This window comes from Dama dama, chromosome 27 (assembly GCF_033118175.1).
Source record: "Dama dama isolate Ldn47 chromosome 27, ASM3311817v1, whole genome shotgun sequence".
Classification (NCBI taxonomy): Eukaryota; Metazoa; Chordata; class Mammalia; order Artiodactyla; family Cervidae; genus Dama; species Dama dama.
The window spans coordinates 17,951,834-17,967,554 of record NC_083707.1 but is presented as its reverse complement, the minus strand read 5'-3'; the positions used below and the strand labels follow the sequence as shown (position 1 = coordinate 17,967,554).

Genomic DNA, 15,721 nt, shown 5'->3' with positions numbered 1-15,721 from the left:
AAATGAAGGATGTTGGATCACTAAAAACATTAACACTTATCCAATAAAATACTTACATTTGCAGATTTTAAAGATAAAAGAAAGAAAAAATTATGGAATTTCCTAAACAAAGTCAAATGTCTTCAGTTTAAGAAAATAGGAAGCAAGACAGTATAGTGTGTCAACCAAAAAATGTTCACAACCTAAAAGTTGAGGCATGCTTTATTCAGCAGAAAATTTTTAGACTTAAGCTTGAGAGGCAGCATCTCAAGGAACACTGAGAGAACTATTCCAAGGAGGTAAAGGATAGAGCCAGATTATATATGTTTTGCCAGAAAGGGAAGGTACTCTGAATATAAAGTTATTTTTAATTAAAGAAAACTAGATATCCCAAGTTAAGGAATCTAGTGTTTTTCTATGAATGGGAAAATTCAAGAGTCTAGGCTCACTGAAATCATTCCTTCCATATCAGTCAACCAATCAATCCTCAGGGCTCACCATAGGGAGTGACTGCAATCTGATGGCTGCTAGTCTGCAGGTATTCTTCTCCTTCCTGAGTTTCTTTAGGGGTCACCAGATCACATTGGAGGGCTGCCATTGCTGATTACTATGACATCCTTGTTTACTGATATGAGAGGAAATAATCAATTTCTCAAATACAATACATAGGATTGTACAATTCTAGTACAATAAAATTACATAGCATTTGGGTAAAACATGTAGCTCTTCCCCTGTTGAAGGTTTTGCTCTTGTGGCTTTTCTCTTGCCTTTCTCTATAAAGAGATTTATTCACATTATCACAATCTGTTAGAGTTACATCTCCACTCCATATGGTAAATCTCACCTCTTCAGATTGGGGACTAGTTTTTATTCTCCAACTACTCATTTTTCATTAAGACAAGGAGAGGATTTACATATTTGTATGGTACAAATCTAGCCAGTCAACAGCAGAATTGATACTAACCATGATGACTTTTAAAGTGACTGAGGCAGACGATATCCTTGTCAGTGGCCTAAGGATTTCAGAGATTTTGGAGTCTATGATACTTTTGATACAGTGAGGTTGGCCATAAGTGCTGATTTCAACTCCTGAAAATAGATTGTCATGAGATGACAACATTAGAAAGTTTTGTTGTTTTTGATGCTTGAGAAAGTGATGGGTGTGAGGAAGTGTGACAATTTGCCTTTTCTCCTTTGCTCTATCTTACTAGGGCTTCTTTCATCAGCATATTTTTAAAAAAGTGCCTTGAATGCAGATGGCTCCTTCCTGCTGAGCTAGTCAAAGTGCATTACATACATTATCTCTTGTTTGTCCTCCTCTAATCCTCAGTGTTTGATAGATGTCAAAGGAATCAAAGGAACGTCCTTTTATTTTTAATTTAAGAGGAGATTGAGGTTACAAAAATGAAAAGTTCAGAAGAGTGATTTTTCCAAGATGGCAGCCAACTTTGGAATTCACCTATAATCCAGGAAAAGAGAAAACAAAAAACAAAAAAAGTATTTGATTTCCTTACTATTGTTCACCAGTAGCCTACTTAACTTTTTTTCAAAACCTGAAAAGGCTGCTCTTCTTGTTTTTCTTGTCTTGAAGTGGGCTTCTAGCTTGTGAAAAGTAAACACCAATGATCTCACTTTCTGGCTGAAAAGATCCTCCTTGTTTGTCCAGCTTTTCTCCATCAGTGGGTACTTAGACCAGAGCCGTCGCAGCTCTGAGAGAAAATACACACAGAGATGGGCTATCCATGTGAAAGAGGAACATAAAGTCACAGTCATTTGGGGATTATTTGTTATACCACATACATTTAGTCTACTTTTACTAATGCATTTTATTTTAGTAATATTTAAACATAATGAAATGATAACCTTCTACTACTTAAAATGTATTTGTAATCAAAAAGTGTGCAAATGAACAAAAATGTACATCCCCATCAGGCAAATAAGTTAATTCTGATAATGTAGATTTCTACAAATCAATGAAGTAAGTATATATTGCTACAGGGTATTATTCCTAGTATTTTTCTATACTACAAGCAATAAATTGTGCTGAATTTTCTTAATGTAAAAACAATGCATGCAAATTGAAAATAACTATGGAATACAACAAAAGCAAAAATAAGAAAATAAAAGCAATCTATTCTTCCACATCCAGAGATAACAGCTCTTATTATTTGGGGGCAGTTTATAGGAGTTTTTAGAAAAATGAATATTAGTGGTACTTTTTACACTTCTTTCTGGTTCCTGCAACACGAACTAAAAAGGTGAAAAGATATCAGGAAAGAAAGCCATCCACATGTATTCTAGCTCTGACTTGAACATTAGTTCAGAGACTTTACAAAGCTGTTAACATCTCGCTAACTTCTTTTTTGTGGTTGACATTTCTATTTCTGTTTCTGTTCCTCTTCTTGAGATTCCAATTTCATAACATTTGCTTATGCTTTTATTATTTGTCTCTAAGTTCAATCCACTAAAAACAATTAGCTAGAAGTCAAGTCATCAAATGATTAATTCCCCAAGTTACTATTTCACCAATGTTTTAACAGATTAAAGGTGAATCTATAAGAATTTCACCAGGAATATTTGAAAAATATAGTCATAAAAGTATATTTTATTATCAATAAAAATGCTGACATTTACTTTTCTGTTTATTTATTTATTTTTTTTTCATGTTTTTTTAGCTTTCGTTTTGCTTAGTCGCTCAGTCGTGTCCGACTCTTTGCAACCACACAGACTGTTTCCCGTCAGGTTCCTTTGTCTGTGGGGATTCTCCAGGCAAGAATACTGGAATGGGTTGCCATGCCTTTCTCCAGGGATCTTCCCAACCCAGGGATTGAACTGGGGTCTCCTGCATTGCATGTGGATTCTTTACTAGCTGAGCTACGAGGGAAGCCCAAGCTTTCATTGGTGACTGCCTAATCTTTTATTAATTTTTTGTTTGTTTGTTTTATTTTTTTTTAGTAGAAAAATTGTTGTGATTTTCAAGCAGTCTGACACTTTAAAAGTTTGCAGTTATATTTAATAAATTTAAGATTTGTGGTTGTAATCATAGTGGGGGTACTTGTTATTATTTCTGGAAATATTTGCTTCCTCTTTTGAATGATTAAAATCTTTGTTGGGGCTTTGTGGAAACTATTACCAAGTGAAATTAGTCCAAATGTGTTAGCTAACATTCAAAATTTAGTAACTTCTAATGTGAGAAGATTTCTGGCTACTTCTTTCAAATATTTTTGAAATTAAAGATAATTAAATTCAACACTTAAGTAAAATATATTTTAAATTAACATAACCATATTTAGCTAAATTTTAAGTTTAGATTTATACTTCCATAATTAAAAATTAATTTTTCAAATTCTTTAAATTTAAGGAATTTTAAATTTAATTATATGTTAATATTAATTTTGCTTTATTGTAATTCAATTTATTTAAAGATTTAATATTGATTTGAATCATTAAAATATAACTTCTCAGCTAATAGCCTAGTTGAGGAATTCAAGAATAAAAGAATTCAAGAATAAATTTTTAAAATATTTAACTTTTAAAAACTCATAAATCTATTCAAAAATTCTTACAAGAACAAGAGGTAACTGAGACAGTCCATGCAAAATGCCAAAATCTTAATAGGAGAGACTTTTCTAGAAAAAAGTGAAAGCATTGGGAGGAAATTATTGAATGACTTATTGACAGCTTAAAGTTTAGTTGACTGTTTATGATTGAACTTTCTAGAGTTTTGACTGTGTATTATCAAGACATTTACAGACTTAAATTTTGGTTTGCTTAGGTAAGCCACCATGGCCATATCAGTCTAATGGCCTCTGCATTTAGTTAATTTAACAAAATACTGATCTGTTTTATAATTTTATTATGTTTAGCTTGTTTCACTATTTTTGTAAATGTTTCAACCCAAGTATAGTTAATATTCAGAAAAAGTGGATTTAATTATCATTAATCTAAATTGAAATTACTATTAAAACTTCTGGAAGCGGCAATTAAAACCATTAGCATATTGTATTCTTGGTTAATGGATTCTTTGTTGAATTGCTTCATTATCTCCTTTCCCAGTTCCCATCACCCTTTAAACTGAAATTTACCACCAAACGACCAACTATCAAACAAAATAGAGAACAATAGCAGCAACAATGAAACTAGATTGGATTGTTTCAGTCCCTACCTAATAAAACACAACATGGAACACAATGTTTAGATCAGTTTGATAATGCATTATTTAATTGCACAGAACTGCTTCCCATCTAAAGTGACTTGCTTCATGCACTTACTGTTCTCACCTGGTTCAGAAATTTTGCTCATCATATGTATTCAGCATTCTTGTAAAAGATCCTTTTGTATCTGGTATAGATACTGGTAGCTGGGGACATAGGCTGTGTTTACCAGGGGCTTATCATAAACTGTGGAGAAAAACAATAAATATACATGCAAAATTTTTATATAATGCATTTTCTGTTTTAACTGAAGTTGTTTATGAAGCATAATAAAGAAGAAGCAAATATCACTTTTCAACAAACCCCTCCATCCTCCCGTGTTTATTGACTCCCTTCAGGGTATCATTTCTCTTATGACATCAAGGCATTTTGGACATTTTGCTTCTCTAGCTTGGCCCTTCCTTGGCATCTCCATACTTAGTTTTGTCTTGTTTGAGGATACTTGTCTTGTTATCCTTCTACCCTAAGATTAGATATCAGCATTGTAAAGAGGACTTAACCTAATGACCCTCTCTAAATTAGCCAATATACCATTCAATTAATCTCTATTATATCACTGTTTTAAAATACAGTTCTGTTGTTTCTGTTCAGTTGCTCAGCCATGTCCAACTCTGTGTGATGCCAAGGACTGCAGCACACCAGGATTCCCTGCCCTTCACTATCTCCCAGAGTTTATATCTCGTATAGATACTGTTAGTTGAGGTCATGGGACAGTGGCTAAAACTCACGTCCATTGAACTGGTGATGACAACCAACCATCTCACCCTCTGTCATCCAGTTTTCCTCCTGCCTTCAATCTTTCCCAGCATCAGGGTCTTTTTCAATGAGTGGTCTCATTGCATCAGCTGACCAAAGTACTGGAGCTTTAGTTTCAGCATCAGTCTTTCCAATGAATACTCAGGGCTGATATCATTTAGGACTGATTGGCTTGATCTTGCTGTCCAAGGGACTCTCAAGACTCTTCAGCACCACAGTTCAAAAGCTTCAGTTGTCCTGTGCTCAGTTTTATTTATGGTCCAACTCTCACATCCATACATGACTACTGGAAAAACCATAGCTTTGACTAGATGGACCTTTGTCAGCAAAGTGAGGTCTCTGCTTTTAAATATGTTGTTTGGTTTTTATTTCAAGGGACACGTGTCTTTTAATTTCTTGTCTACAGTCACCATCTGCAGTGATTTTGTAGCCCAAGAAAATAAAGTCTGTTATTTCCATTTTTCCCCCCATCTATTTGCCATGAAGTCATGGGACCTTAGTTTTTTGAATGTTGAGTCTAAAGCCAGCATTTTCACTCTCCTCTTTCATCAAGAGAAGAGGATATTTAATTCCTCTTTGCTTTCTTCCACATACAGGTTTCTTAGAAGGAGGGTAGAGTAGTCTGGTATTCTCATCTCTAAGAATTTCCCACAGTTTGTGGTGATCCACACAGTGAAAAGCTTTGGCACAGTCAATGAAGCAGAAGTAGATGTTTTTCTGGAATTCTCTTGTTTTTTCTGTGATCCAAAGGATGTTGGCAATTTGATCTCTTGTTCCTCTGCCTTTTCTCTTGTTTGAGGATGCTTTTCCTCATTACTTTTTTTCCTCGTAACTTTGCTGGCATGTGAAATGAGTGAAATTGTATGGTAGTTTGAACATTCTTTGGCATTACCTTTCTTTGGGATTGGAATGAAAACTGACCTTTCCCAGTCCAGTAGCCACTGCTGAGTTTTCCAAATTTGCTGGCATATTGAGTGCAGCACTTTAACAGCATTATCTTTCAGGATTTGAAATAGCTCAGCTGGGCTTCTGTCACCTCCACTAGCTTTTCTCGTAGTGATGCTTCCCATGACCCACTTGAATTCACACTCCAATATGTCTGGCTCTAGGTGAGCAATCACACAATTGTGGTTATCCAGGTCATTAGGACCTTTTTTGTACAGTTCTTCTGTGTATTCTTGCCACCTTATCTAAATATCTTCTGTTTCTGTTAGGTCCATACTGTTTCTATCCTTTATCATGCCCATCTTTGCATGAAATCTTCCCTTGATATCTCTCATTTTCTTGAAGAGACCTCTCGACTTTCCCATTCTATCGTTTTCCTTTATTTCTTTGTGTTATTCACTTAGGAAGGCTTTATCTCTCTTTGCCATTCTTTGAAACTGCATTCAAATGAGTATGTCTTTCCTTTTCTCCTTTGCCTTTCACTTCTTCTTTTCTCAGCTATTCATAAGGCCTCCTCAGACAACCATTTTGCCTTTTTGTATTTCTTTTTCTTGTGCATAATTTTGATCACCACCTCCTGTACAATGCTATGAACCTCTGTCCATAGTTCTTCAGGGACTCTCTCTATCAGATCTAATCCTTTAAATCTACTTGTCACTTTCACTGTATAAGTGTAAGGGGTTCAATTTAGGTTGTGCCTGAATTGTCTAGTGGTTTTCCCTACTTTCTTCAATTTAAGTCTGAGTTTTGCAATAAGGAGTTCATGATCTGAGTCACAGTCAGCTTCTGGTCTTGTTTCTGCTGATTGTATATACAGCTTATCCATTTTCAACTGTAAACAACATAATCAATCTGATTTCAACTTTGACAATCTGGTCATGTCCATGCGTAGAGCTGTCTCTTGCATTGTTGGAAGAAGGTGTTTGCTATGACCAGTGCATTCTCTTGGCAAAACTCTGTTAGCCTTTGCCTTGCTTCATTTTGTATTCCAAGGCCAAACTTGCCTCCAAGAATCTCCAAGATTCTCTTGACTTCCTACTTTTGCATTCCAGTCCCCTTTCATGCAAAGAACATCTTTTGGGTGTTAGATCTATAAGGTCTTGTAGGTCTTCATAGAACAGTTCAACTTGTTCTTCTTAGGCATTAGTGGTTGGGTATAGATTTGGATTGCTCTGATGTTGAATGGTTTGCTTTGGAAATGAACCTAGATGATTCTGTTGTTTTTGAGACTCTTTTGTTGACTATAAGGGCTAATTCATTCCTTCCTAGCAATCCTTTCCCACAGTAGTAGATATAATGATCATTGGAACTTAATTCACCCATTCCCATCCATTTTAGTTCAAAGATTCCTAAAATGTTGATGTTCACTCTTGCTGTCTCCTGTTTGACCACATCCAATTTACCTTGACTCATGGACCTACCATTCTAGGTTCCTATGCAATATTGTTCTTTATGACATCAGACTTTACTTTCACCACCAGACATATCCACAACTGGGCATCATTTCTTCTTTGGCTCAGTCTTTTCATTCATCCTGAATAAAGAACTATTTCTTCACTCTTCTCCAGTAGCATATTGGGCACCTATCAACTTGTGGGGTTCACCTTTTAGTGTCATATCTTTTTGCCTTTTCATATTGTTCATGGCATTCTCAAGGCAAGAGTGCTAAAGAGGTTTGCCATTCCCTTCACCAGTGGAGCACACATTGTCAGAACTCTCCACCATTTCCAGTCCTTCTTGAATGGCTTTACACTGCATGGCTCATAGTATCATTAAGTTTTACAAAACTGACCCATGTCATCATTATGGTTAGTTTTCTGTGATTGTGGCTTTCATTCTGTCTGCCCTCTGATAGGTGAGGAGAAGAGGCTTGCATAAACTTCCTGATGGAAGGGACTGGCTGTGCAGCAGACTGGGCCCTGCTCTGGTTGTCAGGGCCATGCTCTGTAAAATTTTAACCCAATTTTCTGCTGGTGAGTGGGGCTGTGTTCCCCTCCTGTAGTTTGGCCTGAGGCCTCCTATGGATAATTTGTTTTATTCACCTGCTTATTTATTGATTAATATTTGTGTCTTCCCTCATTGGACTTTTTTTGACTTTGCCACGTGACTTGCAGGATCTTTGTTCCATGACCAGGGATCCAACCCAGGCCCACAACAACGAAAGCACTGAATCTTAACCACTTCACCATCAGGGAATTCCTTCACACCACACTGGAATTTAAGCTCCATAAGAAGAGTGATATTTTCTTAGTTTCATCTACCATTTCCAGAGGCGTTTAGCCCATAATTACATTTTATATCCTTTGGATAATTAATTTGTATACACATTTATTGATCTACCTACATTTTCATTAATTTACTCAATAAATACTTATTGAAAAATTGAACAATTATTATATACCAAGGATCTTTTTTTTAATTATTATTATTAGGTTTGGGGACAGGAGGAATGCAAAATCAAACCTCTGTCCTTAAGAATATTGGAGTTCAGAGGTGGAGATGGACATGAAACAAATAGATAAGTAATAGACAGCATTTGAGATGGTGATTAGTGCTACAGAGAAAAATAGAACGTAGAAGCTAGAATGGGTTTCATTTAGAATGGAGTTGTTATCTTTACTAAGAAAGGAAGATCTTAACCCTGACAAAGTATTTACTGTGATTAAAAGAAGTACATTGTAGATTTTACACAGAGGAGTAAATTAATCTGTCTTCTGTTTTAGAAAAATCATTCTGGCTCTTGGATTGAATAAACCCTGTGGGGAGGCAGTATCTGGTGGAAATAAGGAGACTAAGGTAGGAAGTATATAATGGTCTACAAAATAGGTGTCATTGCTTGAAATCAGAATATTACCAGTGTAGAAAAGGAGAGGTGATCAGATTCTATATAAACTTTGAAGATACAGCATATGGAATTTGCTCATGGCGTTAATGTACACTGTGGGAAAAAAGAGAGAGGGTTTAGGATAACACAGATTTTTGGCATGATTCCTTAGAATGATGGAATTAAAGCCTATGTAAAGAACAAATCTGGGAGAAGGGAGGAAATTGGGAATAGGTTTGGGGATTGTTAAACTTAAAATGCCTGTAAGACATCCAGGTAGAAATGTCAGACAGACAGTTTGGTTATAAAAATTAAAATTCAGAGAATTCACCCATCTGTCTTAATAAACATTCACTAATTATCTATGCTGTATCAGAAATTGTGATGCAATGCTGTAACTACTAATTTGAAAAATATACTATCCCTATGTTTTAGGAATTTTCAGTTTAAAGGGAAAAAAATGAGCAAGGATTTCCAATAAATAGGATAAAAGTTTTCCTGATGCTTCAGGAATATGTAGCAGTGGTAGGAAAGAGTTTTATTTGGTATTGGGTTAAGAAAAGAGGATTGGGAGAGCAGATGCTTGGGCAGATACTTGAATGATATTTAAGTTACCCATGTTGAGAGTGGGATCTAGAATGTTCCTTGCTGATTTTCAAGTATGGCTCATATCTCATTTCCATGGCACTTTCCCATAAACTCATGCCAAACATAATGTATTTCTTTGAAATTGAGCAAAACAAAGGGAATATGGATTTGACTTTGGGATTTTTATTTACAAAATAAATTCTTCAAGATAGGATATATTATACAATTTACAGAATACTTTTTAAAATAATTATAAAATGTTACCTGATACTGCACTTTTCAGTTTTTTCAAAGGTTTATTATTATCACAGTGAGGTGAATGAATGCTGTGGTGTGCCCAGATCCTCTTTTGGGATTGTAGCTCCAATTTTCCCAGCTCCTTGTAGCATTCTCTTCTCTGCAAGTTGCCCTATGATGAAATGAGTCCATTATCCAGGTGAGCACTCCTCCCCAGGGTCAGCACACATCTAATGAATGTCAGAGCACAAATGCCTGTCATTGTAGCTTGAGACAAGACACCTCTGAAGAGCCATTTCATCTCCAGAACTCTCCATATAATTGGTTGGGCGTTCTGTTGACACTACCTCAAAGTTTAATTTCTCCTTCAGTCCAATTCGGCTTTCTTCACTTGATTAAAGGTTTTGTTCCTAAAGATACTACCAAATAAACCTCTTGTAAGCCAATTTTTGACTTAGAGTCTACTTCCTGGTAACTGTCTATGGCAGACAGCAATAATCACATCATCTACAATATAGATCCATTTAGTAAATATCAGTTAAGCTCCCCAATTAGAATTAAGAATGTCCACTTGACTGAAATCACTATTATAACTTTGGAGTGAACCAATAGAAATATTCTTCATCTCCAAATTCTGCCAAACTCACATGTACCCTAAATTATGAGTGTGTGAACTACAATTGGATTTTAGTTTTAAATACCTCACCACTAGATGAATGTATAGTAATTGATGGGGAAGAATGACCTATACAGCATCTAGTTCAGAGACTCTGCCAAATCCTCCCATTGTTTTTGAGCTTCTCAATCAGGCTGTGAAATTTTAGAAGCATCCTTTTTAGGAAGAGCAACTAGAGAGAATCCAGAAGAGGAGAAAAATGATCTAAATTATGGAAAGTCAGGCAATCGATCTCATATGTATAAATGATTTAAAAAAGATGCAGTTTTTTGTTTGTTTGTTTGTTTAAGCTATCATGTCTCTTTATCCTTCTTTAATCTGAAACATTTCCAGAGTCTTTCTTGGTTATCATGATGACATCATATAGAGATCCCATCTGCCCGTTTTCTTTTCCATTTCTTTCTTTTTAATTGGAGGATAACTGCTTTACAATGTTGTGTTGGTTCTGCCACACAGCAATGTGAATCAGTCAAAATTCACATAATCTCCCTCTGAAAAACCTCATTGTTGAGGCTCCCTCCACCTCCCATCCCACCCCTCTAGGTAGTCATGGAGCACCGGGCTGGGCTTCCTCTGTTATATAGCAGCTTCCCACTAGTTATATATTTTACACATGATACTGTATATACATCAGTACTACTTTCTCAATTCATCCTACCCAAAAGAGGATGTAGTTTTAGCACTAAGAGTATGAAGCAACTTTGGACATATAAAGATATGGGAATAAAAGTGATGAAGAAGCAGCTTTTGCTCTTTGGCAGCAGAGCTGCCTAACAATTACAAAAATATATTGAGCTGGAGTAAAGTGACACAAAGCCAGGGAAGTTGTGGAAAGATACTTGCATTGTGCTGAGGTTCAAACATCTGATGATCAAGGCCTTGTCCAGCTTTGATTTTACACCATAGTAGGCTTGGACAAGAAAGGGTCTCAGTTTGAAATGCATATCAGAGCAACATGGTAATCTATATAGAAAGAGAAAGATGTGCACTAGATATATTCATACTAAATAAAGGAAGAGATAAATCTGTATACCAAACAGTTATTGATATGGATGAAAATATTCTATGATGAGACAGCAACATAGTTGTTGTTTATTTACTTTCACAGTTTTAGAGAAATACATTGTATGCCAGAGGACAATGTATCTTATCATTTTCTTTGTGAAAAACCAAACATTACTCTGTTGTTAGTGCATGCAGTGTTGCTATGTATATTTTTGTGCATGTCACCAAGTGTAGATGTGGAAGAATTTCCCTAGGACATACAACGAAGGATGTTGTACCTGGGTCAAAAGATGTGAAAGTTATCTATTTTAATAGAAAATGCTAAATTGATTACTAAAGTGATTGTATCCATATTAATTCCCACCAGCAATATGCAAAAATCAGTTACTCCCAGAGAGCATCTGCACTTGCCTGTCTTTTACTGATTTTCTATTAGTGTGTTGGGTGTGAAATACTCCCTTATAGAGACTTTACATTCCAGTGTTGATTATTTACAAATTGAGGATTTTTCCATACAGTCATGTGATATCCCTTCCTCTTTTGTGAAACGCCAACAGTTGACCATACTGTGTATGTGTGTTTCAAAAATATGTTTCTCTAAATAAACTTCTTCCATATATTTTTCTTAATAAGCAATAGAAGTTGTTTATATATTCTATATTTAATCATCTTTAATTTTATGCATACAAAATATCTTCCTGCAGTGAGTGTTATGTTTTTATTATTTATGTAATAACCTTTTGAGAAATGAAAATGTTAATTTTAATATATTCATATTTATTGATTCTTTCATGGGTTCCACATATTAGGTCTTGTTTAAGAAATTATTTTCTAGGCTAAGGCCTTTAAGATGTTACTCGCTATTATTTTGCAATTTTGTATTTATTATTTAGACATTTCCATTTAATTTTTTAACCTACCTAATGATTCCTGTTAGTTGTGTGAGGTAGAGATCCAAATACTTTTTTTTAATGAACAATGTATTGTCCTGTTTTTAGTCACTCAGTCGTGTCCGACTCTTTGTGGCTGCATGGACTGTAGCCTGCCACAATCCTTTGTCCGTGGGGATTCTCCAGGCAAGAAAACTGGAGTGGGTTGCCATTCCCTTCTCCAGGGGAATCTTCCCAACCCAGGGATGGAATCAGATTTCCCACATTGCAGGCAGATTCTTTACCATCTGAGCCACAGGGAAGCTCCTCTGACCATTGAGTTTTCCAGGTAAGAATAGTAGAGTGAGTAGCCATTTCCTTCTCCAGGGGATCTTCTCCACCCAGGGATCAAACCCAAGTCTCCTGCATTGCAGGAGATTCTTTACAATCTGAGCCATATACCAGGGATTAATCAACTTCCCTGGAGATGTTGTTGGTCTAACTTAGAAGGGTTTTTTTTCTCTTATCTCACTTGCATTTTCCCCCTAAACTAATTTCTATAACTTCACAATACATCTTGACATTTGGTAATATGTTGACGATTCTTGATATCTGTAGTGTACTGTTTATTCTTATACTTTGCTTTCTGTACATATTTTAGAACCAACTCAATCGCTTCTCAGTCTTTCAGCTAAAATCAAGTGTAGAATCAACTCACTATTTTTTTTTTTTTTTAATTCTGTCAGAATTTTTACTGGAATTTTTCTGGGGTAAAATTACATCCTTTCACTATTGTTTCCTCTTATTTATGAGCATTGTATATGACTCCATTTGTTTAACTATTTTTAATGTCTGCCAGTAAAGCTCTATACATTTTTTCATAAAAGGCTTGCAAATTCTGTACTTTAAAAAGATTTGTATTTTATTACCTTTACTTTTGGTGATTTTATATTGTTTTATCTTTTTTTTTTCTTTTCCCAAAATACCTATTTTACAGACATGCAATTTATTGCATATACTAATTCTTAGTATTGAGCTACTTGCTAAATTATCTCAATATTTTTCATAGCCAAATGTCCTTAGGAATGGCAATCTGACCATTTCAAAGGAAGTTTAAAAGCCTATGAGAAATGGAGGCAAAGAAGAAAAAAAAACTTGAAGATATATAAGCATTCTAGTCAACATCATTCTAGTGATGGAAAAATTTACAATAAAATTCTCATGAATGGATTTCTACAAATCCAGTTTTTATATTTTTTCACTGGAATGTGTCTACTGCTAAGAAATTGTGTTCTGCCTTGTTCAGATACCAAGTTCTTTTCTTGCTGGAATGATGCTTTGGGGTTTATGAGAGAAAAGTAAAATCTAACACCTTTCCCCCAACCTCCATCTCTTCTTCAAAAGAAACTGCTCTGTTTGATCCTCTTCCTGAAGTTCTTATTGACAGGACATCAATCATTTTATTTGTATACCACTTTTCACAGGACTAAAAGTGCTTTACAGAGCTAGTAACATCCCAGTTCCCAACGTAGACTGACAGATTATTTGTTCAAAAGGCAAGCTTATCAAGTCTGCACTGCTTACCTGTCTGTGTGCAGAGCTGTATTGGCTGTCTGCGAAATGAGGGGAGCATTGGGTGTCCCTGGCATTTGACAAGCAGAGGTGCTGTGGATGTCTCTGCTAGGCCTCTTGGAACAGCAGGCTGTGGGCTCCTTGTGTCTGAAAGGCCATATGAACCTGCAGGGAAGGGGACGTGCCAGTTCTCCAGTGGCATTTCATAGGGAAGTCAGTGCCATGAGATTCAACTCCTTGGGTTGAAAGTTATCAAGGAGTACTAATCATTCTAGGGGCTGCACTTGGTAACCAAGTCCCAGGGGTTAGGTAATGTCAAGTAAAACCAGACACAAATGTCATTTCTTTATTATCAAAAATTATATATATATATATTTTGGCCCTTCTTAAGTGTGGCTCTTTCACTCTGGCCAGGTTTATCTTTTTAGTTTCTCTATGGGCACTTCATCGTCTTTTCTACGCTTCCCCAGGTGATCATTTTCTTTGATCATTATTAACACACTGTTCTTGCTTTTCAAGTAATCAGATTACACGGGCATGACTTCTATTTCAATAATTCAAACTAAATTCATGTTCCTTTAGATTTTTAGTTTTTATGTATGCATATCTATATATATATTGTAATCTCTATACAATTCCTAATATTGGCCCAGAGAAATGCAATCATGTTAATTTCTGTTTGAGCCCTACAGGCGAGCTGTATAATCATAGTATAATATGTATATCATTACAAATGCATACATATCATTAAATATTAAAACATCATATAAAATGGTTATATTATTCTTTATATGTGGCTTGACAAAGTTTTCTTACTGTTTATGCTTATGTTATTCCTGTTAAAGTGTTAAATACTTGAAGGCAGATGATATGCATCTTTCTCCCTTAACTTATCATAGATATATAGTAAAGAAATATATTTGTATATGCATTTATATCAGAGTATATAATAATTTTTGAGTAGCTAGAGTTATTGAGAATATAATTTTAGCTTACAGGCTCTAATTAGTAGAATGTAGCTACATGAAGTTTAAATGTGCTTGTATATATGTGATGCATACACATTATAGTCACTTAGCAAGTGATTATTAAGTATCTATGTACATATACAAATGGATACATATAATCTACATCATTATTTTATAGTAACCAAGAAATTATGTCCTTATACTATAAAAATGTTATGTAAATATAAAAGTTACACAAAGATTTTTTTCCTCACAATAATGTAAAGCTAAGCTTAAGAATATATCTCAATAGCTCTTAAGAAAAAATATACATAATTTATGTTTGATTTAAGTAGATTTACTCTCTAGGAAAATGTAATCCAATGGTGTTCACTAAAGAAATATGTTATGGCTTGGAAAAAATATATTTTTAGTATCTAACTTGTACAAATAGTTCCCTCTCAACAAATCCTTCTATTAGCACGTACATTTATAGTCATAAAACAACCTTTAAGCCACATTTTACTAAGCCCTAAAGCAGATGAAAATCAAATGCAGATGTGGAATGGGAGCCAAACAGATGCTGAAAAACCCTGTCAATATCCTAAAGGACTCTATTCCCTATCAGAGAGAAACTTAATTTCTACTATAAAGAATTTGATTATGTATTGTTATACAAAATGTGATTAATGTTTTGTGGTGATTAATCAAGTGCAAAATATATAATTATGCCATCTGTATTTTTCCAGCTTCTTGTCAGTTACAAATTCTGCAGGGGAGTAAGGAGGTGGGGTGTTGAGAACTTGTGGCATTTAGAGAGCTTTAAAGCCACAGGAGACTCATCTGGGGAACTGAACAACTTGCAGGCCTGATGATAATTCTAATGAAAAAGGAAGAAGATCATAAGCAAAGAGACCCCCAAAGCCCACTGGCTCCCTGCGGAACAGAAGACTATGATAAGGGAGGCCACTACATCCTAGACGCAGCAAAAACTAGCTCCTGTGGTTAAATTGCCATTGTTTTTTATTCCAACAGCAGGTTACAAACTTCACCTGGACTATTGGAGGTAATGGCATCAGGGCCAGGGCAAGGATTAATCCTTCATTTCA

The 15,721-nt window shown here is 35.2% G+C and overlaps 1 long non-coding RNA gene across 2 annotated transcripts in view; it reads left to right on the top strand.

The window, feature by feature from the left end:
• The first annotated feature begins 2,700 nt into the window (after positions 1-2,700).
• LOC133047726 (uncharacterized) overlaps positions 2,701-15,721 on the top strand; it is a 71,103-nt gene continuing 58,082 nt past the window's right edge. Inside the window, exons 1-4 of one of the 2 annotated variants that reach the window (XR_009690824.1) lie at positions 2,701-2,880; positions 8,618-8,690; positions 9,590-9,742; positions 12,223-12,296. This is a non-coding gene — a long non-coding RNA (uncharacterized LOC133047726). Of the gene's footprint in view, positions 2,881-8,617; positions 8,691-9,589; positions 9,743-12,222; positions 12,297-15,721 lie in introns of those variants that run through there. The other variant, XR_009690823.1, reaches the window with a different exon arrangement.